The 23,834-nt window shown below is 46.7% G+C and overlaps 1 long non-coding RNA gene across 5 annotated transcripts; it reads right to left on the minus strand.

The window, feature by feature from the left end:
- Nucleotides 1-832: 832 nt before the first annotated feature.
- Nucleotides 833-23,620, minus strand: LOC131277086 (uncharacterized). Of its 5 annotated transcripts, none has more exons than XR_009184293.2 (4): nt 23,284-23,620; nt 10,012-14,325; nt 9,536-9,919; nt 833-1,276 (listed from the first exon to the last, which is right to left on the minus strand). It is a non-coding gene; the product is annotated as an uncharacterized lncRNA (long non-coding RNA). The 5 variants fall into 5 exon arrangements; XR_009184294.2 differs by having other exon boundaries at nt 10,012-12,287; nt 23,284-23,559; XR_011647823.1 differs by lacking the exon at nt 833-1,276 and having other exon boundaries at nt 8,945-9,919; nt 10,012-12,287; nt 23,284-23,559.
- Between the last annotated feature and the right edge of the window lie 214 nt (nt 23,621-23,834).

The following is a 23,834-nucleotide window of genomic DNA, read 5'->3' on the forward strand; positions in this document are numbered from 1 at the left end:
TTAAAATCAGAGTGGTCAGAGACAAAAGTAAGAAGCAGATTCAGTGGCTTGGTACACGTCAGTGTAGTTTTACAAGGATACCAACATATCCAAGGGTGTTTTTCAAATCCATTCAAGTGGGTGACTATGGGGAGAGGAGAGGAGTAAGAGTGGGGATTGAATGGTAAAAAACAAAACAGCAGGGGGACTCAGTTTTTTGCACTTGTTTTCCAAAAGCAAAATTTTTTTTGGAGGTATGGGGGCTGGGGATTGAACCTGGGGCCTCATAAGTGGGAAACTGGAGCTCAACCCCTGAGCCACATTGGCTCCCCTGAGTGGGTTTTTTTCCTTTGTTTTCTTGTTTTTTTTTTTTATTGACTTTGTAATAATATTACATTAAAAATATATATGTGAGGTCCCATTCAACCCCACCCCCCCACTTGTTGTTTGTTTTTTAGGAGGCACCGGGAACCAAACCCGGGACCTCCCATGTGGGAGGCAGACACTCAACCACTTGAGACACATCCGCTCCCCCAAAAGCAATTTTTTTAAAAGGAAATAATAGCATTTATTCAAAGACTATAGGAGTTTAGTTTGACTTCTAATAAACAAGGAAAGATTGCTATAATTGTCTATTGAGATAATTTTCAGACCCAATCTTGGAGTAAATAGATATCCCTTCTAGGAAAAGTCATCATAGTCATCCAAATGTCATCAGTACCCAGTATCCAATGCAGATTTGACTAAATATGATAAAAAATGATAAGAACATAGTTTCGACCGTAGAGAATTTGACCATCCCCAATAAACCCAAACCCAAGTCAACTCAAAAAGAACAGTCAACCAAATAAAGTTGGTGGGTTAGACACATCACTTAATTTAATGATGGGAAATGTGAGTAAAAAAATAATAGGTGATGGGGAACAGCACAGGAATGTCCATTAGAATTCTACACAATGGAAATGATGGTTGTTTTGATGAATAATATTATGGCCTGAACACTCAATTAACCGTTGCAGAGCTACCCAAAACAAATGTTAAAAAAACTGGCTCTTGTTTTTCATCTCCAATATACCCTCGTTGTTCTAGGGGTTCATCGTACACTTTCAATTAATCGTCTATCTGTCAGCTCTGCAAGGCTGTGAGGTCCTCGGCAGCTGGCCCCGTGTTTTCTTCTCTTGTCCTCTTGGTAGCTGGTGCATAGCGGGTGCTCAGGAGTCTTGTTAAATGAGAACTCAGAAGCCCGTTGATACATTCCTCCAAAGCTTAGCTCCACAGAGGAGGAAGAAGGCGGTACCTGCAAACAAGATCTGCTAGTTCTCCTGCTGCATATTTTCAAGGACAGCCGGCTAGCAAATTAAAAGAAAGTGCTGTTGTTTGTCCTTGTTTTCTGCCCCCCCCCCCCCCCGCCCCCACCTGGCTCCTAGCCTTCTCCTCTCTGTCCGGCCTCCACCCCTGTGCTCTCCAGGTGTCCCTTCTGTCTGGGATAATCAGCAGGCCCCGGGAATTAATGCGCAATCCTTCCAGGTTGTAAAACAAGAGGGCACAGGTTTGCCTCTCCTGGCAACAATCCGGCAGGAGCAGGCCTGTAAAATGTGCTGCTCCCTGCTCTGGGCCGCTGTGTGTCCGTGGCCCTCGGGGTCCTTCCAGATGCCCGCGGTCTCCAGCCTTGGCCCCTGCCACTTTCAGGGGTGGGAGCTGCTGCTTTAACATGGGGCCAAACCTTTTAATTCAGTAAAAGATGCGTTCACAGAAAGGGAATTAAAATGAAGTAAGATACCTCCGCACACACGCAAAGGTGGCTATTAAAACAAAATGCGGACTCGGCCCAGTGGTTAGGGCGTCCATCTACCACATGGGAGGTCCGCGGTTCAAACCCTGGGCCTCCTTGAGTGTGGAGCTGGCCCATGTGCAGTGCTGATGCGTGCAAGGAGTGCCCTGACACAAAGGGGTGTCCCTGCATGGGGGAGCCCCACGTGCAAGGAGTGCGCCCCGTAAGGACAGCTGCCCAGCGCGAAAGAAAATGCAGCCTGCCCAAGAATGGTGCTGCACACACGGAGAGCTGACACAAGATGATGCAACAAAAAGAAACACAGATTCCTGTGCCGCTGACAACAACAGAAGCGGACAAAGAAGAACACACAGCAAATAGACACAGAGAACAGACAACTGGGGTGGGGGGTGGGGGAAAGGGAGAGAAATAAATAAAAATAAATCTTAAAAAACAAAACAAGACAAAAAAACCCCAAAAACAAAAACAAAACGCGAGTGTTGGAGAGGGCGTAGGGCCACTGGAGCCCTCGTGCCTTGCTGGTGGGAAGGTAAAACGGCACAGCAGCAGCTGGGGAGAACGTTGTGGCGGATCCCCAAAAGTAAACAAAGAACTGCCATATGATCTGGCAATTCCACCCCCATGCATACACCCCAAAGAGGGGAAAGCGGGGACTCAAACAGGTATTTGTTCACCAATGTTCATAGCAGAATTATGCAAAACAACAAAGAGGTGGAAACAGCTTAAGTGCCCATTAAAGGATGAATGGAGAAACAAGACGAGGTACAACGAGATACAACGGAAGAGTATTCAGCCTTGAAAGGAACGAAGTTCTGACACGTGCTAGACCACGGAGGAACCTGGAAATCGTCATGTTGAGTGACATAAGCCAGACACAGAAGGGCACATATTGTATGATTCCACTTATAGAAAGCATCTAGAATAGGTAAATTCATTGAGGCAGAAAGTAGAGTAGAGGCAAGCATGGGGCTGGGAAGGGGGGAGAAGATGGGGAGTTCACTTAATGGCCACTAAGTTTCTGTTTGGGGTTTTGGAAACAGATGGTGGTGATGGTTGCACGGCATTGTCAGTGTCATTAATGCCTCTGAACTGTACACTGAAAAATGGTTTAAAATAGCAAAATTTATGTTATATCTGTTTTACTACAGTAAATTTTGAAAAAATAAAATAAGTTAATTAAAAATGCTTTTAGGGGGGAAGTGACTGTGCTCAACTGACTGGGCTCCCGTCTACCATATGGGAGGCCCTGGGTTCGTGTCTGCACCTGCACCTGTGGAGAACTGACAGTCGGCGCCCATGGAGAGCTGGCGCAGCAAGATGACGCAACAGAGGAAGGCAAGGAGACACAGAAGAATGTGCAGCAAATGGACACAGAGAGCAGCAAAGGGGGGGGTCCTGCCAATGAAGACAGAAGTGGGCGCATTAGCCTGTCTCAGTGCGCTGTCACCCCAGGACCCGTCCCTCCCAGGACCCTCACGAGCCCCCACAGCTAAATCCAGTCTCCACCTTGGGGACCACCGTGTTGCTTCGTGCCGAGTTTATGTCAGGGGTCCCCTTGTCCTTTCCTGCCACTCGGCATGGGCTGAAGGTCAGCTGGTTTCCCTGAACGTCCTCCAGGTCAGCTGGGATGGCGCAGGACAACTTCTATGAAATGGCTTCACACCGCCTCAGGGAGCAGCTTGGCAAACCAGCGCCTTAGGAAGGGGCAGCTTTTGTGGAATTCTCTCTTGGCCCACTCACCCTGGGGACTACTTGCCTTTTTGACCTTTATACATTTGTATATACTTCTTTTAATTTTTTTTAGATTGCTTGATTTCTCCCCCACCCCTCATTGTCCGCACTCATGGTCTGCTCATTGTGTGCTTGTCTTCTTTTTCTCAGGAGGCACCGGGAACTGAACCTGGGGCCTCCCATGTGGGAGGGAGGCGCCCAGTCGCTTGAGCCACCTCCGCTCCCTGTCTACACTTCTTGAAGACCGCTCAAATAACTCTTCCCCAAACAAAAGACCTGCCCTGCCAGGTCACCTTCGCTCTCTTGCCGGGACACAGAGCCTGGCATGAATCGTAATTGTGCAGCTCCACGGTCCTGCTCCGGCTTTCCAGGAATCTCTTGGCTCACGCTCCCAACGCTTATGCTTATGTGCTGTCCTCTGCCCCACTTTTGTGCCTTTGTCCATGCCCTCATTCTGCCCCGCTGTCCTTGGGCCCACTTCTGCCGTTCCCAGCTGTCCCCTGCAGGCCTCCTTCCTCCACCTCAATGAAATCTAAATTAGGTCTCTCCCAAAAGAGCACCTTTGCACACTGTGTTGTAATGACTTGTCTGCCACCCCCGCGGCGACACGAGAGAGGAGAAATTAGCTCGGACTACAGAAATCTGCCAGGCCATTCATCAGGTTGAAATAAAAAATCACAGATAAAATCAGCTGCAGAGTTAACAACAAAAAATATTTCTCCCAAGGACACAGTGTCACTGTAAAGGGAATATAAAAACTCCCTTCTTGGGATTTCATCCAGTTCCAACCAGCGTAATGGACCTGTCTTTCCTCCACCTCAACAGAATAGCCAGAGAGGTCTATGCCCTGTCAGGCAGGGCCTACCGCCCTAATCAGCAGGAACTAACTACAAAAGAATGACCAGCACCCCTCAGCACCCCCTGAAGAATAAGGGCGTGAACCCTCTGAGGGGGAAGTTGAGGCAGATTAGTTCAGGGAAATGGGGAGAAGATGAGCCATAACATGGCTGACAGATGACATGGCTGATAGACAACATGGTAGACAGACAACATGGCCGACAGACAACATGGCTGAGAGATGACATGGCTGAAAGACAACATGGCAGACAGACAATATGGCCTACAGACGACATGGCCATGAGACCCCACTGAGATCTTGACCTTGATCTTATAGTCCCAGTTGGGAATCTTTCAGGGCTGAGGGAAGGCCCCAGATAATTCCAAACAGGCCTCCCCATTGGTCCTGGATAACCTCACACAAAAAGGCCCCACCATTGGCCTTCACCACTGGTGGGGTAACCCATAACAGCTGGGGCCCTTCCTCTTAGCATTAGCAAGAAGAGGAGAAATTAATGGCTTGAAATGTGACCATACAAGCCAACGCCCGCTCTCTCTGCCCGCATCAAATCTTGGTGTGTATTTCCATCTTTCTCTCCCATTTCTCAGCGAGTGCTGTTCTTTCCCCCCATTTCTCAATAAATTATTTTTACTGGCCTAATTTAAAAAAAAAACAACTCCCTTTTTGGAGTAAGTACTGCTTTCTTGCTCCCTGAACAGCTTTTTATTTTTCTTGAAGACTATCAGAAATCTCTAACCATCTCTAAGACTGTCAGAAAATTTGCTGTTGGAGATTTTGTCAGTAAGAATGAACTACCCCACCCTTGCTGGAGGATGGGCGGTCACCCAGACACAGAGAAGCACCTCCATTTTCAGCCAGGTGGAGGAAAGGGATTTCGGGACGCAGCATTCCACAGCTATCTTAATGTCACTGTTGTCAGTGACACAGCTTCCTGGGTCCTCTTCCCAGCCCGGAGCATATGATGATACCTTTACATCATCAAATGCCGCTTCATTTAAATATCACCTAAACGCCACCCCTCCCCCTAATTACATAACTCTCTCTTTTCCTTCATTTTGTGAGATGCCCCATGGTGCCTCTGTTTGTTTTTAAAAAAAGATTTATTGTATTTAATATATAAGTAAAAATTTAATGAGATGACACAACGAGGAAACACAATGAGAGACACAACAAGAAGGTAGTGGAGGTGGCTCAAGCAATTAGGTGCCTCCCTCCCATAAGGGAGGTCCAGGTTTGGTTCCCGGTGCCTCCTAAAAAGAAGAGTAGCAGACACGGAGAGCAGATGATGAACAGACACAGAGAACAGAGAGCAAGTATGAACAACGAGGGTGGAGGGGGCAGAGAAATAAATTTAAAAAAACAAAAAAAGACTTCCAGGAAAGACCCAGAGTGGCCTGGCTTGGGAAGCTGTCCATCTGAAAGCAATCAGTTGCCTGATATGTAAGAAAAAGTTATTTCCTTTGTGAGGCAAATTGCTGGAGTCAGGAAAGGATCAGTTCCAGAAGAAGAGTGTGTAGCAGAGAATCCAGAAGGTCCCTTTTATGCCCTGTCAAGACTGGCTGGAAACTCAAGTGCAACCTACTGGAAGCTGTGAGAGTGCACTGCAGTGGGGGCTAAGAGCAGTGAGGGTAGGGGCTGACACGTGGCACTGAGGCCAGCACATGCTTTCACACAGACGTTCATGTGTCCGTAGAGTGAGTTAGATAACTGAGGGGCTCAAAGAGGTGTATTGAGAACTATCTAAATGCCAGCCCTGCTGCTGCCCTCCTTACAAACCTCATTAAACCTCACAGGAGCCCAGTAGCTAGAGTGACCTTCACTGGACAGATAAGGAAACTGAGGCACAGAGAGGTCATCTAGCTCTGTAGTATCAGAACCAGTTGGAGGCAGTTTGGTCATAAAATCTGTTTGGAATGGACCTTAGGTCTTTCTAAGCATGGGTTATAATTTTTTTTTCAAGGATTTTATTTATTCCTACCTCCCCACCCCTCATTGTTTGCACTCCCTGTATCTGTTTGTTGTGTGCTCATCTTCCTTGTTAGGAGGTAATGGGAACTGAACCTGGGACCTACCACAAGGGAGGGAGGTGCCTAATTACTTGAGCCACCTCTGCTCTCTGCTTTGTTGTGTTTCTCATTATGTTTTCCTCCTTGTGACTCTTGTTGCACCATCTTGTGTCAGCTCGCTGTCTTATTCATCTTTCTAATTAATTAATTAATTAATTAATTAATTTCTCTCCCCCCCAACCCCGGCTGTCTGTTCTGCGTCTATTTGCTGCGTCTTGTTTCTTTGTCCACTTCTGTTGTTGTCAGCGGCATGGGAATCTGTGTTTCTTTTTGTTGCATCATCTTGTTGTGTCAGCTCCCCGTGTGGGCGGCACCATCCCTGGGCAGGCTGCACTTTCTTTCGCGCTGGGCGGCTCTCCTTATGGGGCGCACTCCTTGCACGTGGGCTCCCCTATGCGGGGGACACCCCTGCGTGGCAGGGCACTCCTTGCACGCATCAGCACTGCGCATGGGCCAGCTGCACACGGGTCAAGGAGGCCCGGGGTTTGAACCGCGGACCTCCCATGTGGTAGACGGACGCCCTAACCACTGGGCCAAGTCTGTTTCCCCTGACTCAACTCCTCTAGGAGGTACCCGGTACCGAACTCAGACCTCCCATGTGGTAGGCAGGAGCTCCGCTGCTTGAGCCACATCCGCTTCCCACAGGTTATAATCTAACCTGACTTTAGTCTGATCTTAATTTTCTTCCTTTATCTCGATGCTAACTCATTCTCAGCAGATGGGTCGTGCCATGATGAAAGTCTGCATAGAGAGAGTGGGGGCTCTCTCACTGGGCACGGAAAGAAAGCCTCAAATAGAATAGACTGGTATGAATAAAGGCGGGGAAATGTAGGCTGAAATGTCTGACGGGGAAATAATCTCTCCCACAAAGATAATCATTAGACCGTGAGAATCAAACCTTGAGCAGCGGCCAAGGCCGCAGCGGCAGAAATTTAAAATGAAAGGGAATTAGTCTTGAAAGGTCTTTCGTGAACATTTCGGCACGGAACGAAGGTGAGGGAATCAAATGACCCCGTTAATGCCGTGCCTTCAAGCCTGGTTCTGTGACAGTGGTAAAATTACTTTCAATCAGAGTGTGGGGTGTTCCTTTAGAAAACAGAGTGCTCTCCAGATCTTTCCGCACGAGGCGGGCATGCAGCTGAGAAGGTGAAGTCCAGAGGGCAGGGATCTCTCCCCCCCAATATCTGGGCATTGGTGTCCATATAACCCCGATGTAGAGACAGAGAGATGGTAAAGGATTTTTAAAAAGTGATTTTTATATTTTATGTGAAAAATCTCCTAGAGCACAAATAGATATATTTATTGAAAGGAACAAAAAAGTCTGGGGCAAGTCATCACCATTGAGCTGGGGGAACCTGCTTGGGGGAGGGGCTCTCAAGACAGGGAAGACTGACACCTGTGCCAGGTGACACACCCCAGGTGGCCACTGCGGCCCTGCCGCCAGCTTGGCCCTGCAGTTTAAATAATGCCATCCAGAGAGCAAAGCGGGTACAGCTGATCAAGCTTGTGAGCCCTAGAGCTCTGCTTACAGAATCGTGGGACCAAGTGACAACCAAAAGTTAGGCCCTCTCCAGGGGACCATCTCCCATGTCTGGCTAGTTTAAATTTGCTAACTTCTGTCCCTCCTTTATTCTCTTTCATGTGTCTTCCTCATTCTTGAGTTCTCTTGTGAACGCAAAGACGCTAAATAGAATTTTAAAACCCATTTATACTAAAGTATGAATGACTGCTCAGGACACTGGGTGCGCTGATTTTGAAAAAGTCATTTCATTTACACAAGGCCGTTGAAAGAGCACTGAATACTTGATGCAGATCTGTCACAACCACAGCGGGGAAGACTCAGGAAGGACAGAAAAGCTAACAAGAAATCGGCTGACTCGGCACGGATGGAAAATGTGGTGAGTGGTTTTCATTTGACAGGACAAACCTCCAGGGATGAGAAAGGCTGATGGGGTGGGTAGCAGTCTGATAGAATCGATGAATTCCAGAAAGAAATATTGGATGATGCTTGTACGCTCATCTGGGCTTGACTGAGTTATAATTTGGGCGTAAATCATAAAGGGCATGGTGAAGAACAGAGCTGAGGGTTTCTGAAGTTGGATTTTGATGTTGGTGTTTGATGCTGAAGACTTAAGCTGGAGCCCCGGGAAGTATGCACAGGGAGGAAAGAGAAGCCAGCCCCAGGAAGAAAGGAAACCTGAACCCAGAGAGAAGCAAGCCCCTGGAAGGGAGGAACCCAAGAAGCCTGAACCCTGGCAGACGTTGGCAGCCATCTTGCTCCAACACGTGAAAATAGACTTTGGTGAGGGAAGTAACTTATGCATTATGGCCTGATATCTGTAAGCTCCTACCCCAAATAAATACCCTTTATAACGCCCAGCAGATTTCTGGTGTTTGGCATAAGCGCCCCGTTGGCTAATACAGAATGTATAATTTGGTGGTAAGGATATTACCCCTTCATTTTCATTTGGGGGTAAAATCTGCTAAAGGAAAACAAAAAATCCAAACACTCCATCCTGTTTTGTATTATTTTACCACTTACGAAGCACAACCCAAAATATCTTACATGGGCCTTAAACAGGGGTTCTTGGTGCTGCCACCGTCCACGTTTTTCAGTTGGAAAAAACCGAAACTCTGAGGGGTGAGTTGCCTCCGTGCCAAAGAGGCAGAGCCAAATAAAATCCCCGCTCAAATCCGCTGAACTGCAACTGCCACTCTGTCATGTGCTATCCCCACAAGGCTTGTTGGATGAAATTTGTCTCAAACAGCTTGTGTGATATGGAGAGCGAAAAAAAAAAAATCAAAACCCCTTCCTCCATTTGACACCTGTCAGTTCACTAACTCTTCCCTGTGCCCTTGAAAATGAACGATGTTCATAATCGCCCACAAGGAGCCTGGTAGGACTTAAGCACTGTGCCCTGACATGGTAACACTCACGCTTACAGGGTTCTGCCGGGCACACCGATCGAGCACGCTTGTAATAGCCAGAGACAATTTACTGCACAATGTCTGCCAGTAAATATGAGCATACGATGAGCCTAAATATGTCCTGCCAGAAAGCAAACCATTCGGGTGTAAGACGGGCATGGTATCTATAAAGGCGCCCACCTTCGCATCACGATCCATCTCCACGGGCATTTCCTCTCCCCGCCCGTGTCCCGTGCTGAGGGGGAGCCTTGCAGCGGGAGGGGTAAAAGCCCCTCTGCCCATTCAGAGCCTTCGGGATGGCGTTCACATCAACTCGGCCTTTCTACCTTGTCCACAGGTGCTTGGCAAGTTTCCTGTTTGCGTGTGTGTTTGCTGGTCCTCAGCTCTCTGGAGTTGAGAGCGGGCTCTCTCGAGTACTACTTTTGGGCTTTGTGCTTCAGGCAATCTTCTTTTCTTTCTTCAGTAGTTTTATCCCATTTGAAATGGGTTTGAATGTTAGGCTTAATCCAAAAAGAAACATCAAGATGTGGCCGCAGCTTCTTTCCAGAACTCTCTTTCTTTAGGCTGGGAAGTAAAAAAAAAAAAAAAAAAAGCATTACACCATTATATCTGTAGTTTTTTTCCTCTCTCTTCTTCAAAAAGATTTATTTACTTACCCTTTGTTTGTACTCGCTATCTGCTCTCTGTGTCAATTTGCTGTGTGCTCTCTGTGTCTGCTTGTCTTCTCTTTAGGAGGCTCTGGGAACCAAACCCAGGACCTCCCATGTGGAAGAGAGACACTCAATCTCTTGAGCCACCTCCGCTCCCTGCTGTGTTTGTCTCTCATTGTCTTTCCACTTCATGTCTCTTTTGTTGCGTCATCTTGTTGTGTCAGCTCGCCTTCTCCAGGAGGCACCAAGAACCGAAAGAACCCTGGACCCTCCATGAGGTAGGCGGAAGCACAATCATTTGAGCCACATCCACTTCTCTCTTTTCTCTTTTTAAACTTTGGCAAAACCAATTCTTAAGTGAGTGGCTAAAGCCTTAAAGGCCATTAATCCCCTCCTTCCTTGGCAATTTATATTAAAAAAACAAGCAAGCAAACAAACGAAAAAGCTTCAGATCACAGCACCCAGAGAATGGCTCACATTTAGAGGTTCACAGAGGCCCTCTAGATAAATACCCCACAACTGTGTCATTGTTCTTCTGTAAGGGAGAGTAGCAAGAAGTCACCAACTCCTCAGCAGATTGTAGCAAAAAGAAAGTTACAATTCCCTGTGAGATAAGAAAGGTTTCCTTATACAGATGTTTCCTTGTATAGGAACTGTAAATTGGTTTTCTCCCTTTTATTCTTTTTAGAATATCTGCCTGTTTTGGTAATCTGTCTGAATATTTGGGTTTAGCGGCTGGGCAGGTGGAAGGACCATGTCGCACATCCCTAAGAACTGCCATTGGGAGGGAATCCACGAAGAACGTTCTACCATAAGCCTGGCAGCCCCATCTACCTCCAGCTCTCGGTGTGAGCCTGGGAATGTCTCTTCTTTCTGGGTTTCATTTTCCTTACTGATAAAGTGCAGAGGTTGGATACATTCCTCCATGCCCAATGCTCCACAGTGCATTTCTTCAAGGGGCAGCCAGCATCCATGTGGAATCTAAGTCCCCTCTTGACGTAGGTGTGGTGTGGACACAACCAATCCAAGGTCCACAGGATGGAGGAATAGAGTATGGATTAGAGTGGACTTACTGATATTCTATCCATGAACTATTGTGATTAGTAATCGAAGAAAATGTGGCATTGGTGTGGAGAAAGTGGCCATGGCGCTGCTGCGGGTAGGGACTGGGAGGAAGAGATGTGATGTGGGGGCATTTTCGGGACTTGGAGTTGTCCTGGGTGGTGCTGCAGGGACAGTTACCCGACACTGTATGTCCTCCCATGATCCACTGGGTGGAACGTGGTAGAATGTGGATTATGATGTGCACCATTGACCATGAGGTGCAGCAGTGCTCAGAGATGTATTCACCAAATGCAATGAATGTCTCATGATGATGGAGGAGGTTGTTGCTATGGGGGGAGGAGTGGGTATATGGGGACCTCATATTTTTTTAATGTAATATTAAAAAAAAAAGACAAAAAAAGGGACAAGTTGGGAAGGGGCAATGAATCAGGTGGCCGCTAGAGGTGACAGTGTCACATATGTACTTTCATCACACTACCTGCATATCACTTCATCTTTGGACAAGGGCTTTTTTCCCCTCCCTGCTTCCCTCCATCCCACCCTCCCTTTCTCTCTTACTCTTTCTTTCACGTCTGTGGTGTTTATCTTGTGGCCTCAACATGGTTGCAGAAGAATGAATATCTAAGTTGTTTCTTCCTGTATTAGTCAGCCAATGGGGTGCTGATGCAAAATATCAGAAATGAGTTGGTTTTTATAAAGAGTATTTATCTGGGGTAGGAGCTTACAGATACCAGGTCATAAAGCATAAGTTACTTCCCTCACCAGAGTCTATTTTCACGTGTTGGAACAAGATGGCTGCCGATGGCTGCGAGGGTTCAGGCTTCCTGGGTTCCTCTTTTCCCAGGGCTTGCTTCTCTTTCCTCTGTGTGCATACTTCCTGGGGCTTCAGCTTAAAGACTTCAGCATCAAACTCCAACATCAAAAACCCTCAGCTCTGTTCTCTGCCATGCCTTTTATCAACACCCTACTGACACACCCTACTGAATCCAATGTACTCTCATATGCCCAGAGGAAAAGACCAGTTTACAAACAAAATCCCATATTTCTTTTTGGAATTCATGATATCAAACTGCTACACTTCCTTTAGCAGAAAAAGAGCTGACATCCATAGCACACTTTTGGTTTACAAAGAACTGTCTCATGGGGAGCAGATGTAGCTCACTGGTTGAGTGCCTGCTTCCCATGCACCAGGTCCTGGGTACAATCCCTGAGAACTCCTAAAAATGAAAGGCAAACAAAAGATCTGTCACATTTGGTATCTCAGTTAATCCTCAAATACTCTCTATGCTGTAACTTGCAGGCACCGTGTAGAAAATACACTTAACCTCCTACCCAAAAGGCTAATAATATCACCTGGGGATCCATTTTTTTAAAGATTTATCTCCCCTTCCCCCTGTTGTCTGCTCTCTGTGTCCATTCGCAGTGCGTTCTTCTGCGTCCGCTTGCCTTATTAGGCAGCACTGGGAAACTGCATCGCTTTTTGTTGCATCATCTTGCTGCATCAGCTCTGTGTGTGCGGCACCACTCCTGGGTGGGCTGTGCTTTTTTCACATGGGGTGGGCTCTCCTTGCGGTGTGCACTCCTTGTGCGCAGCAGCACTGCATGTGGGCCAGCTTACCACGTGGGTCAGGGGGCCCTGGGGATCGAGCCCTGGACCCTCCACATGGTAGGCAGACGCTCTATCAGTTGAGCCACGACTGCCCATGTGGGGATCCATTTTGAGTTAATTTTCTTACAAAGTGTGAAGCATAGGTCAAGTTGTCCCAGCATCACTTGTTGAAAAGGTCCTCCAGTCAGGCCCAGTATAATCACTGGGGTCCTTACTAGAGGGACAGAGGAGAGTCAGAGAAGGAGACGTGATGACAGAAGCAGGGTTTGGAGTGATGTCACCGCTGGACGGGAGCACAGACCAAGGAATGCAGCTGGAAAAGGCAAGGAATGGATTCTCCCCTAGAAACTTCAGAAGGAGCTCAGTCCTGCTGACGCCTTGATTTTAGCCCGCAAGCCCCATTTTCAGACTTCCGGTGGCCAGTACTGTGAGATAATAAACTTGTGTCATCTTTCGCCACTAAGTGTGTGGTAATGTTTTACTGCGGCAATAGGAAATGAAAACAGAAAGTTCTATTACATTGACTTTGCATTTTTGTCAAAAATCAATGGGCCATATTTGAGTGGCTCTATTTCAGGATTCTCTATTCTGTTCCCACTTTCTGTGTGTCTACACATTTGCCAATTATATTTATCGGTAGGTATCTATATATAAATTTGTATATTTACCATGTCCCAAATGCTCTTATTCTCCCTGCTTCATATGAAAAGATGGTCAATGGTAGTAATAAGAAAGGAGAGAAAAATCATGAAATGGAAGTGTAGCCATGTGTATTAGCTACCTGTGGCTGAGTAACAAATTACCCCCAAACGTAGTGGCTTAAAACAGGAAACATTTATAATCTCCTATTTTCTGTGGGTCGGGAATCGGGTAGTAACTCAGCTGGGTGCTTCTCTCTTAAGGTCTCCTGTGAGGCTGAAGCAAGCTGTCGGATGGAACTCCCATCATCTCAAGGCTGGACTGAATGATCTACTTCCATGGTCACTCAAGTGGAAAACTTGCTTCTAAGGTGACTCACATGGTTGCTGGCAGACCTTAATTCCGTCCACGTGGTTCTCCGTAGGCTGCCCGAGTGTGCTTAGGAGATGGCAGCTGCCCACTGGCCAGTGACTCAAGAATGAGAGAGAGAGAGCCCACCTAAGACAGAAGGCACCATCTTTTTATGACCTGATCTTGGAAATGATATCGCATCTCTTCTGCCACAGTCTAGTCACTAGAAATGAGTCCCTATGTCCATCCCGCCTTCAATGGATGAGGAATTAAGGTCCGCCTCTCGAGGGGAGAAATAGCACAGAATTTGTGTACATCTCTTTAAAACCACTGTAGTTCACCTTTGGGTCACAAATGATTTATAGTCCTCTCACATGCAAAAGACACTCATTCGATTCCTCAAGAGCCCCCCAAAGTTTGATCTTATTGGAAGCAGATGTGGCTCAAGCAGTTGAGTGCCCACCTCCCACATAGGAGGTCTGGAGTTTGGCTCCCAGTGCCTCCTAAAGAAGACAAACAAGATAACAAGATGAGACAACAAGATGATGCAATGAGGAAACACAAGAAAGACACAACAAGCAGGGAGTAGAGGTGGCTCAAGTGATTGGGTGCCTCCCTCCCTCACGGGAAGTCCTGGATTCCGTTTCTGGTGCTTTCTAAAGAAGAAAACAAACAGACTATAAGTGTAAATATATCTAAATATTTTCTGAACACGTGAGAGCAGGTGGTACACATCATGCTCCTTTAACACTTAATACTTCCATGTACATTATCTAAGAACATGGATATTCATTTATGTAACCACTTGAAGTGCAGTTTTCAAGTTCAAGAAATTGAACACTGGGAAGCAGACTTGGCTCACTGGGTAGGGCGTCCGCCTACCACATGGGAGGTCCACGGTTCAAACCCCGTGTGGAGCTGGCTCATGCACAGTGCTGATGCACGCAAGGAGTGCCCTACCATGCAGGGGTGTCCCCCGTGTAGGGGAGCCCCACGCCCAAGGAGTGCACCCCATAAGGAGAGCCGCCCAGGGCGAAAGAAAGTGCAGCCTGCCTAAGAATGGCACCACACACACGGAGAACTGACACAACAAGACGACGCAACAAAAAGAGACACAGATTCCCCATGCTGCTGATAAGAATCCAAGTGGACACAGAAGAACACACAGTGAATGGACACAGAGAGCAGACAAATGGGGGGAGGGGGGAAGGGGAGAGAAAAAATTAAAAAATAAATCTTAAAAAAAAAAAAGAAATTGAACATTGATATAAAACTTACAGTCAATATTTCAAAATTTTCACATGTCCCAATATCCTTTTGGGCATTTTCTCCTCCATGATAGATCCAATTTGGGATCTTGTACTGTTTTTATTGTTTGTCTTTAATCGCTCCTTTTATAAAATTATGGAAACATATATACAACATAAACCTTCCCATCCCAACCACGCCAAGCATACCTTTCACCATACTGTGATGCCCTCACCACCACCCCATTACTAGAGCTTTCCCTTCACCACTAACAGAAAGCCTGCAGCCACTGTGCATCAACTTCCCGCCCCACAGCCCCGTTCCTGGTAACCTGTACTCGACTTCCGGTTTCTAAGAGTGTGCATGGTTTCTGATATTTTCTTTGTAATTACCATAGGGCTTAAATTTAATATCCTAAATCTATAACAATGTTGTTCGATTTAATGCCAATTTAACTTCCCTAGAGTATACAAATTATGTTCCTATACCCCCTTGTCCCATCTTCATGTGGTTCTTTTCACAAATTACAGTTATACCTTAGGAGTCAAAACCCATTGATGTATCATTACATTTTATGCCTTTGCCTTTTAGATCCTTGTATTAGTCAGCCAAAAGGGGTGCTGATGCAAAGTACCAGAAATCTGTTGGCTTTTATAAAGGGTATTTATTTGGGGTAGAAGCTTACAGTCACAAGGCCATAAAGTGTGAGTTACTTCCCTCACCAGAGTCTGTTGCCACGTGTTGGACCAAGATGGCTGCTGGTCTCTGAGAGGGTTCAGGCTTCCTCTTCCTCCTAAGTCTCCATGGTCCCAGCTTCTTCTGATCTTGGCTGTAGGCTGGCATAAGGCTCATCTTTCTTCCTGGGGCTGTTTCCTTCCAGACTTTCTCAGCTGTTCAGGGATCTGGTTTCTTCAGCTGCAAACTATCAGGCAAAGGGCTCAGCTCTCTCCCTGGGGCTCCAGCAATGAAAATTAAACTCTGTGTACTCCTTCTAAGTATATTTACTTGCTTGTCTTTGATTGAGTATCTGTTTATATAGCCCACAAAGAGAGGGGGGAGCTGGGACTCAAACTGGATTGCTCTAATGATGTGGTCAAATAAAAGCCCCAATCTTGATTTAATAAAGTAAAAATGAAACCTCTGAATCTAATATAACCAGACGTTAACACAATCCATATCTATTTTTAGAATTCATAAACATACAAAACTGCCACAATCCTATAGCAAGTAAAAAGTGGTGTTACAAGCTAAAAAATATAATAGCACTGGTATTTATATTTATAGATGTCATTACCTTTACCAGAGATCTTTATCTTTTCATGTGGCTTCAATCTATTGCCTAGCGTTGTTTCCTTTCAACCTGCAGAACTCCTTTAGCATTTCTTGTATGACTGGTCTAGTGGTGATGAACTCCCTCAGCTTTTGTGTATGTGGGACTGTCTTAATCTATCATACTTAAAAGACAGTTTTGCTGATCGTAGAATTCTTGCTTGGCAATACTTTGCTTTCAGCACTTTAAATATGTCATCTCGCTGCTTTCTTACCTCCAAGGTTTCTGATGAGAAATTGGCACTTAATCCTACTGAGGCTCCCTAATATGTGACACATTGCTTCCCTCTTGTAGCTTTTAGAATTTTCTGTCATTGGCATTCGACAGTTTGATTGTAATATGTCATGATGTGGGTCTATTTGATTTTATCCTGTTTGGAATTGTGGGGCATCTTGGATGTATATATTCATGGCTTTTGTTAAATTCAGAAAGTTTTCAGCCATTGTTTCTGTGAATATTCTCTCTGCCCCTTTCTTTCTTCTCCTTTTGGGACTCTGTTAATAAATAAGTATATTGGTATGATTGATGGTGTCCTCAGACTTTGTTCGCTTTTCTGCATTCTTTCTCCTTTCTACTCCTCAAACCGAATGACTTCAATGGTCTTATTTTTAATATCAATGATTCTTTCTTCTGCCAGCTCCAACCTGCTGTTGAGTCCTTTCAGGGAATTTTTAATTTCTGTTAACTGTGGTTTTTAGCTCTGGTTCCTTTTCAAAATTTCTCTCTCTTATCCCTTTGTGTTCATCTATTGTTTTTCTAATGCCATTTAATTCTTTGTCCATGTTTTCCTTTAGGTCCTTGAGTATATTTAGGACCATTTTTAAAAAGTCTTTGTCTTGTACATCTAAGGTCTGGTCCTCTTTGCTGATGGTTTCTCAAGCTTTTAATTTCCTTTGCTTGGGTCATTGCTTCCTGTTTCCTTGTATGTTTTGTAATCTTTTGCTGAAACCTGGACATTTTGATACTTTAATGTGTTATCACTGGAATTTAGTCTCTGAGGCATCTGTTCCTTAAGACTTGTATCCAGTTAGCGCTCTGAAAGAGATATCCTTGAATATCGGGAGCTTACAAAGACAAAAAAAGGGGGAGGGGGGAACAACACTTTCCCATTCTTTGCAGATTGGGCTGTGTGTGTGTACTCCTTCTGAGTTAATCCATACAATGAATTTGGAGAACAGATCAAGGCAAAACCCTAGGGTCCTCCTTGTCCTTTCTGCTCATGTATCTTGTCCTAGGTATGCATGCATGGCCCCAGGAATTTCCCCATTTATATCATATAAATGTCCCCTCTTCCCTAGAAACAGTATTTCCTCACAATCCCAGGCCCTGCCCTGCATGTCCTACAGCCAGCAGCCTCTTGCCCCAGGCAGCTGCGACTTGACTGCCCTCCCACAGTGCTCTGCAGGAGAGCTCTGTGAGCCGCCTTCTGCACGCAGGGCCGGGTATGGGACGGCGAGCCTGCAGTGAGCATCCTGGTTAGGTCGAGTGGCCCAGACTTACATGCTCCCAGCACGTGCATGAGGGTTACTCTGCTTCCTCTGGAATTGGGACCAGGGAGCCACACTGGGAGCGCCGGCTGTCACCTTGCTGAGTCGGTGAGGGGTGGCTTAGGGACAAGCCAAGGCACCCCAAGATCCTACCACTTTCAAGCTGCCCTTTTCTGGTTTGGCACATGCCCTGTCACTGCAATCCTTTAACTGTTTTCAGGAGCCTGAGAAAGATGTTTCTACCAGTTCTTGCTGGTTGTCAAAGCATTTATGGGGTACGAGCCCTGGGGTGCCTCATTCTGCCACCTTGATCAGGGCAGTGTTCTCTCTGCATATGGCAATTCTGAAATCCAGTCTGATAAATGTCCAAAGTCCCTCGATTAGGTAGAATTACCTGTGAATAATTCTCCATAGTTCTTGACCCCACCCTCCTGAACCCTTGGCTCTGCCTCTGCCTCATCCTTCCCTTTCCATTAAAGGTAGCATGTGCTCGCTCCATTTTCCTAACACAAGGTCATAGAGAGCCCTCCTAAGTTTTCTTCTAAGAATTTAAGCAGTTTACATTTCACATTTTAGCGTATGATCCCTTTGGAGTTCATTTTCTTACAAGGTAGGCGATATAGACTGTGGCAGTTTGATATTGATAAATTCCAGAAAGAAATAGTGATTATGCTTGTAAACTGGTCTGTTCCTCTGAGCTAGTGATACCCTTAGACTGTACTGAATTCAGAGGTTTCACTTTTAATTGATTAAATTATGACTAGGGCTTTGACTGGGCCACTTCAGTAGGACGTCGAGTCTCTGCCCCCTTCATGGGATGGGACTCTCAGAGAAAAAGACAGGGCAGAAGAGAAAGTTGGAGTTTTTAATACTGGAGGCCCAGGAGGTAAATACACAGAGAAGCAGATACATGAGGAAAGAGAGATGACTCCATTAGACACGGCAGAGGCCCCGGGAAGAGAGAGGAGCCATCAGCCTGATAGTATACAGCTGGCCTTGTGGAGAGAGCTGCTGAGTCTGGAGAGGAATGAACCCTGGGAGAGAGACAAGACTTATCGCAGCCTACAGCTGATACTGGAAGAAGCTGGGACCACGGAGCCTTAAGAGGAAGAAGAAGCCTGGACCCTGGCAGACGTCGGCAGCCATCTTGCTCCAGCACGTGGCAACAGACTTTGGTGAGGGAAGTAACTTACGCTTTATGGCCTGGTGTCTGTAAGCTTCTACCCCAAATACCCTTTATCATTGATTTCTGGCATTTTGTATCAGCACCCCTTTGGCTGACCAACACATAGGTCTAGGATACTTTTTTTGCATATGGATCTTGAATTAGTCCAGCATTATTTGTTGAAATATGGCAGAAGTGACACAGTGCCACTTCCCAGGGTAAGCCTCCAGAAGCTGTCATGCTTCTTTCTTTTGGAAGCCTGAAAGTGTGATGAGAAGCAGCTCAGGCCAGCCTTCTGGGGGGTGACAAGCCACGTAGAGGAGAGAAAGCCCAGTTGTCCCAGAGATGGACAATCTACACCATCCAACCAACCCCTACACATTTGAGAAGTCCCACGCAGGATTAGCATAGAGTAAATTTGCTATATAACCATATTTATAATATTTATATACAGTTTCACGCGGCCTTTATAATTCCAGTATATTTTTCTAAGGAAATAATTGAACGAATGTAGAATGTTATTTAAAGAGAATTTTTTGAATTGCAAAGTTTGAAACATCCTACTGTTCATCAATAGTGGAATAACGAAATTAAGGTACACATAGTGTGATACTATGAAACTGTAACAATTGATGACAAAGCGCTAAAGCAAACTGTCTATACTATATTCTTCCGTGAACAAAGCAAATTATAAAGCATTTTATATTTTAGAGTAGGAATTCGTTTTTGAATAAAAGAACTATGTCACAGCATAGAAAAATGTCCGTGAGGATATATAAAAAATATTACCAACGTTTTTCTTGCGGGGGGGGGGGTGTGATAGATGGTTTTTCACTGTCTATTTTATACCTGTGTGTATAAAATTAATTTTACCTGTATTAATAAAATTAATAATAAAAAATGACCTGATTTTCACTTTAGGAAAACAATAAAATGTGTGTAAATAGGTGTCCTGCAAAGTTGCATATGACCCTTGTTGCTATTTGGTTGCACTGGATACAGCCTCAGGGTGACCTTAATGGAGCTACTCATTTACTTGGTGGTGGGCTGTCCATACTGTAATTCTAGTGTTTTCCTCTTCCCACTGGATGCCTGCATGCCCGGATTACAGCTGGAGTTCAGGCAAGGGGCTTTATTTATTTGCAAGAGCACTGGACTTGGAGTCAGTTCAGATTGGGCTCTTCCTCTCTGAGTTTTCATTTCTTCTTCTGCAAAATGGAGTTTCATTTATCAAACGATAAACACTTTTGAATGCTACTGCATGCAGGCTCCTGTGGCTGGGTGTAGGCACCCAGCACCTGCCCTACTTCCCTCAAAGTGGTGATGGGAGAATCAATTTCTAAATGAACAAAAGTATGGCAGGAAATGGAATTCTAGGCACAGAACTGACCTTTCAATGGTTTCATTAGGCTGAGGAAATGGAACTGGGTCCATTATGAAGCAAGTGGTTCATAACTCATCGATAGTCAAATTGCCTAGATTTAAAGGCGGGCTCCCCTAGAATTTGGGCAAGTTGCTTGGCCTCTCTTTGAATCAGTTTCCTCCATCTGCATAATGGAAACAAACCGGTACATACCTTGTTTGGTTGTGATGAGGATTAAATGAGTTACTATGGTAAAACAGTTAACACAGTTAAGCCCTCAATAAGTATTAGATAGCATTATTATTTGGGCTGTAGCACACATCAGACCAGGTGTTCCTGACCCAGCTACGACCAGAAGGTGATCTGGTGGTGAAGATTTTCTCCCTACTTGTGGTTGAGCGTCATTCATTGGCCTGCCCAGCTAGGTCAACATCCACTTACTCCCTTGTTGGTGAATGAACATCCTTCCAAGGCTGTGCGTGCCACTGGCAAGAATGATATTCCCAGCCAATCAAGGGAGTTCCAGAAGCAGCTGCTGGAAATTCCAGACCAGCTCTCTCGGTCCATGTGGAGGCGATAATGGTGCAGCTGTCCCCTGGGGGCTACTAATTCAGCTGCATTATTTTAAGAGGTATGGTGGGTTTGTCTTATCTCTCCAAGCATGCACAGCTTCCTTTCCCAAAGTCTTCACATGATACAGGATGACTGCTAGATTCCCAGTCATTATATTTGCCTCTGTGTTTTTTTTCCTAATGATTTCTACCACCTGAGTAAATTAAGGAAATTCACTCGTATACTGGGCATATAGGTAGGGCAAATATTTTTTCAATTTACCGTGTCTTTTGTTCTCCTACTGTTGTTTTCTGACACGAAGACATTTCCTCTTTAAGGGCAATTCTGCGGTCAGCTCTTAAGGGCCTTTTCCAAACTTGCTACAGTAAGGTGGGTCAAGGAAAGATTTTGGGAGTAAGAGACTTTTGAGTCGGAACGCCACCCATGAGTAGAGGACAGAGCAGGCTGAGACAGCAGGGAAGAGTATCGGGAGCAGAGAAAGCAGCATCTCTCTTTCACACCATTGCTCTTCTGCCAGTACACCTGCTCCATTAGCCTCTTGCTCCTGACTTGCCTTACTGTCATTTCTGACCCCACACAGCTGGCTTGCTTCTGGCCCATCACGGCATTGGCGATTCCTTTCCGCTTAGCTCCCTTCTCAGCTGGCATCTATTGAATGTCTCAATTTTTCGATGATTTAGTCTCAGGTGAGAATTTCCTGGGCCAGCTCACGGAGCCTTAGGTTGGCTGGGCAGGGTGGAGTAATTGTGGTTTAGGTTAGATAATAGGACATAAAATGACTGTCCCTCTTCCCTTGTAATAGCAGCTGGGGCTAGGTGGCCTCCCACAAAAGGGGAGCTCCTTTGGCAGGTAACAGCTGACATCTCTAGTTCAACAGGCACCCACCTCCTCAGTCTTTATGTCAATAAAGGACTTAAGAAACACCCACATAGTAATCAAAGTATCAGTCAGCTTAGGCAAAGTCATGCTGCGCTAACAAGCGACTCCCCAGATCTCTGTAGCAACAATTATTTTCCTCCTTCCGTGGCCATTAGTACCTGGCCTCAGCTCTGCTCTATGCCACAGTCTGCTCATTCCCGGACTCCAGCAAAAGAGAGCCCCCATCTGGGGCAAGCAGCTCTCCTGGCAGAAAGAAAAGCAAAAGAGAGTGGAACACATGATGGCTCTTCAAGCTGATGTCTGGAAAGTGGCGTGTCTTACTTGTGCCCACATTCCACTGGTCAAATCAATTCCACGGGAGGCCTGAGGTCACTGCAGAGGAAGGGCATGCCTCCTGAACTATTTGGAACAAATAAACATTTTTCCATAGTTCCTTGGAGTCCATATTATAGCCTCAATTTGCGGATCAGGAAAACAAGACTGCAAGAAGTAGGTTGCTCAAGGTCACGGATTCCAACTCAGGTCTGTCCAGCTTCAAAGGTAGTCCTTTCTACCATGCAATCTCTTTTGGAGAACCTTTTTTTAAACTATGTGTTAACACCAAAAATTGTGATTTATTTGGGAATACAGTCACTTCTCCCTAGCCCCAGAAGTTTTTCCACTAACATTTCTAGAGCTAACCTGCCTTTGTTAGCTTCCTAGAAGGATGTGAAGCTAGAAAAGGGTCAGGCTTGAAGAATTGCCCCCACGAGACCTGACTCTATTCGACTCAGTAATTTTTTTTAATGTTGAATTATTTATCTCCTTTATGGATTTGTATATCCTTTGGAGAGAGGTCATATCACCATTTATTTATCTATTTATTTTTGTTTTCATGGGTAGGTGTTGGGAGGCTGAGCTTAAAGCTAATTTTCTAGGAGTTTAGACACTTGCAGATTGCACTGGATATTTCTATTCATCAAATTATTAGTGGGGTAGGGGGAATGCAATTCATTTACTTAAAAAAAACATGTATGACGGTAACATGTGAGCAACATAAACTTGCCCTTTTGGCACCCCTTTCAAGAATACAGCTCAGTGGTGTTAACTACACGCCCAATATTGGGCTACCATCGCCACCACCTATGACCAGCACCCCAAGCGGAACGTCTGCGCTCGCTAAGCACCCACCCCCCATGCAAACTCTTTTGCTTTTGCCAAAGAGCAACCATTTTAGCTCGAGAACCCTAGCGGCAGCCCGCTGCCTCCTGGGCGCGGGGGCAGAAAGTACACCCAACACAGAGACTCGGCTGTCCTGACGTTTGCCAAGTGTCTCTCGGTCGCCCTGGCTTGCTCTGCAGTCCCGCCGGGAGCGTGGTGCCCTGTGACAGAAACGCGGGGGTTTTGACCTGCCAGGGTTCTGGGGGTTCCACCAGGGCCGGGGTTTGGGCGAGGCACAAGAGCCTGGGGCGCCCGATTGAGAGGGGCGCGTGCACCCACGCTGGGCTCCTCGCCTCGCCCCAGCCCTGGCCCGATCCTGTCTATCCCAGCCTAACTCCGCCCAGGGAATAATGCGCCCGGAGGGCTTACCTGCGAGAATCACCTGTGCTCCCCTCCCCTCGCTCAGGACCACCCGCACGGCCTCCCGCTCTGGACTTTGCCCACGAGGCTCTTTTCCAGGCTCCGCGACCGTGCGCCTGGCCCAGCACGGGTGCTGAAGACCGGCAGGGAGTGCGTGGCGGGGCCGGGCCCGGCGGGTGTATATCCGGGAGGACAGAGTGGGTGGGGCCGCCCCTCCCTCCAGGTCCCCGAGGTGGCTGGGGGGGGGGGGGTTGGGGTGCGCCGCGCTCCCCTCCCGCGGCTCGCGATCGGAGGGGCGGCGGGGCGTGGATTGCGGGCGCGCCCGCCCCGCAGAGCCGCGCGCCGCGGAGGAGGGCCCCGAGCAGGTGGCGCCGAGCGGCCCTAGCGGGGGACCCCAGGGCGCAGGGAGGGGCCGGCGGCGGCGGAGGAGGGGCGGCCGCAGCCGCAGCCAGCCCCGTTGGCGCCCTGCCCGCCGCGCCCTCGCCGCCTCTTCCTCCGCTGTGAGTCAGGCATTTCCCGGGGACCCGGAGAGGCGACGCGCGGCCCCGAGCGCCCGGGAG

This window comes from Dasypus novemcinctus, chromosome 31, assembly GCF_030445035.2.
Source record: "Dasypus novemcinctus isolate mDasNov1 chromosome 31, mDasNov1.1.hap2, whole genome shotgun sequence".
NCBI classification, from domain to species: Eukaryota; Metazoa; Chordata; class Mammalia; order Cingulata; family Dasypodidae; genus Dasypus; species Dasypus novemcinctus.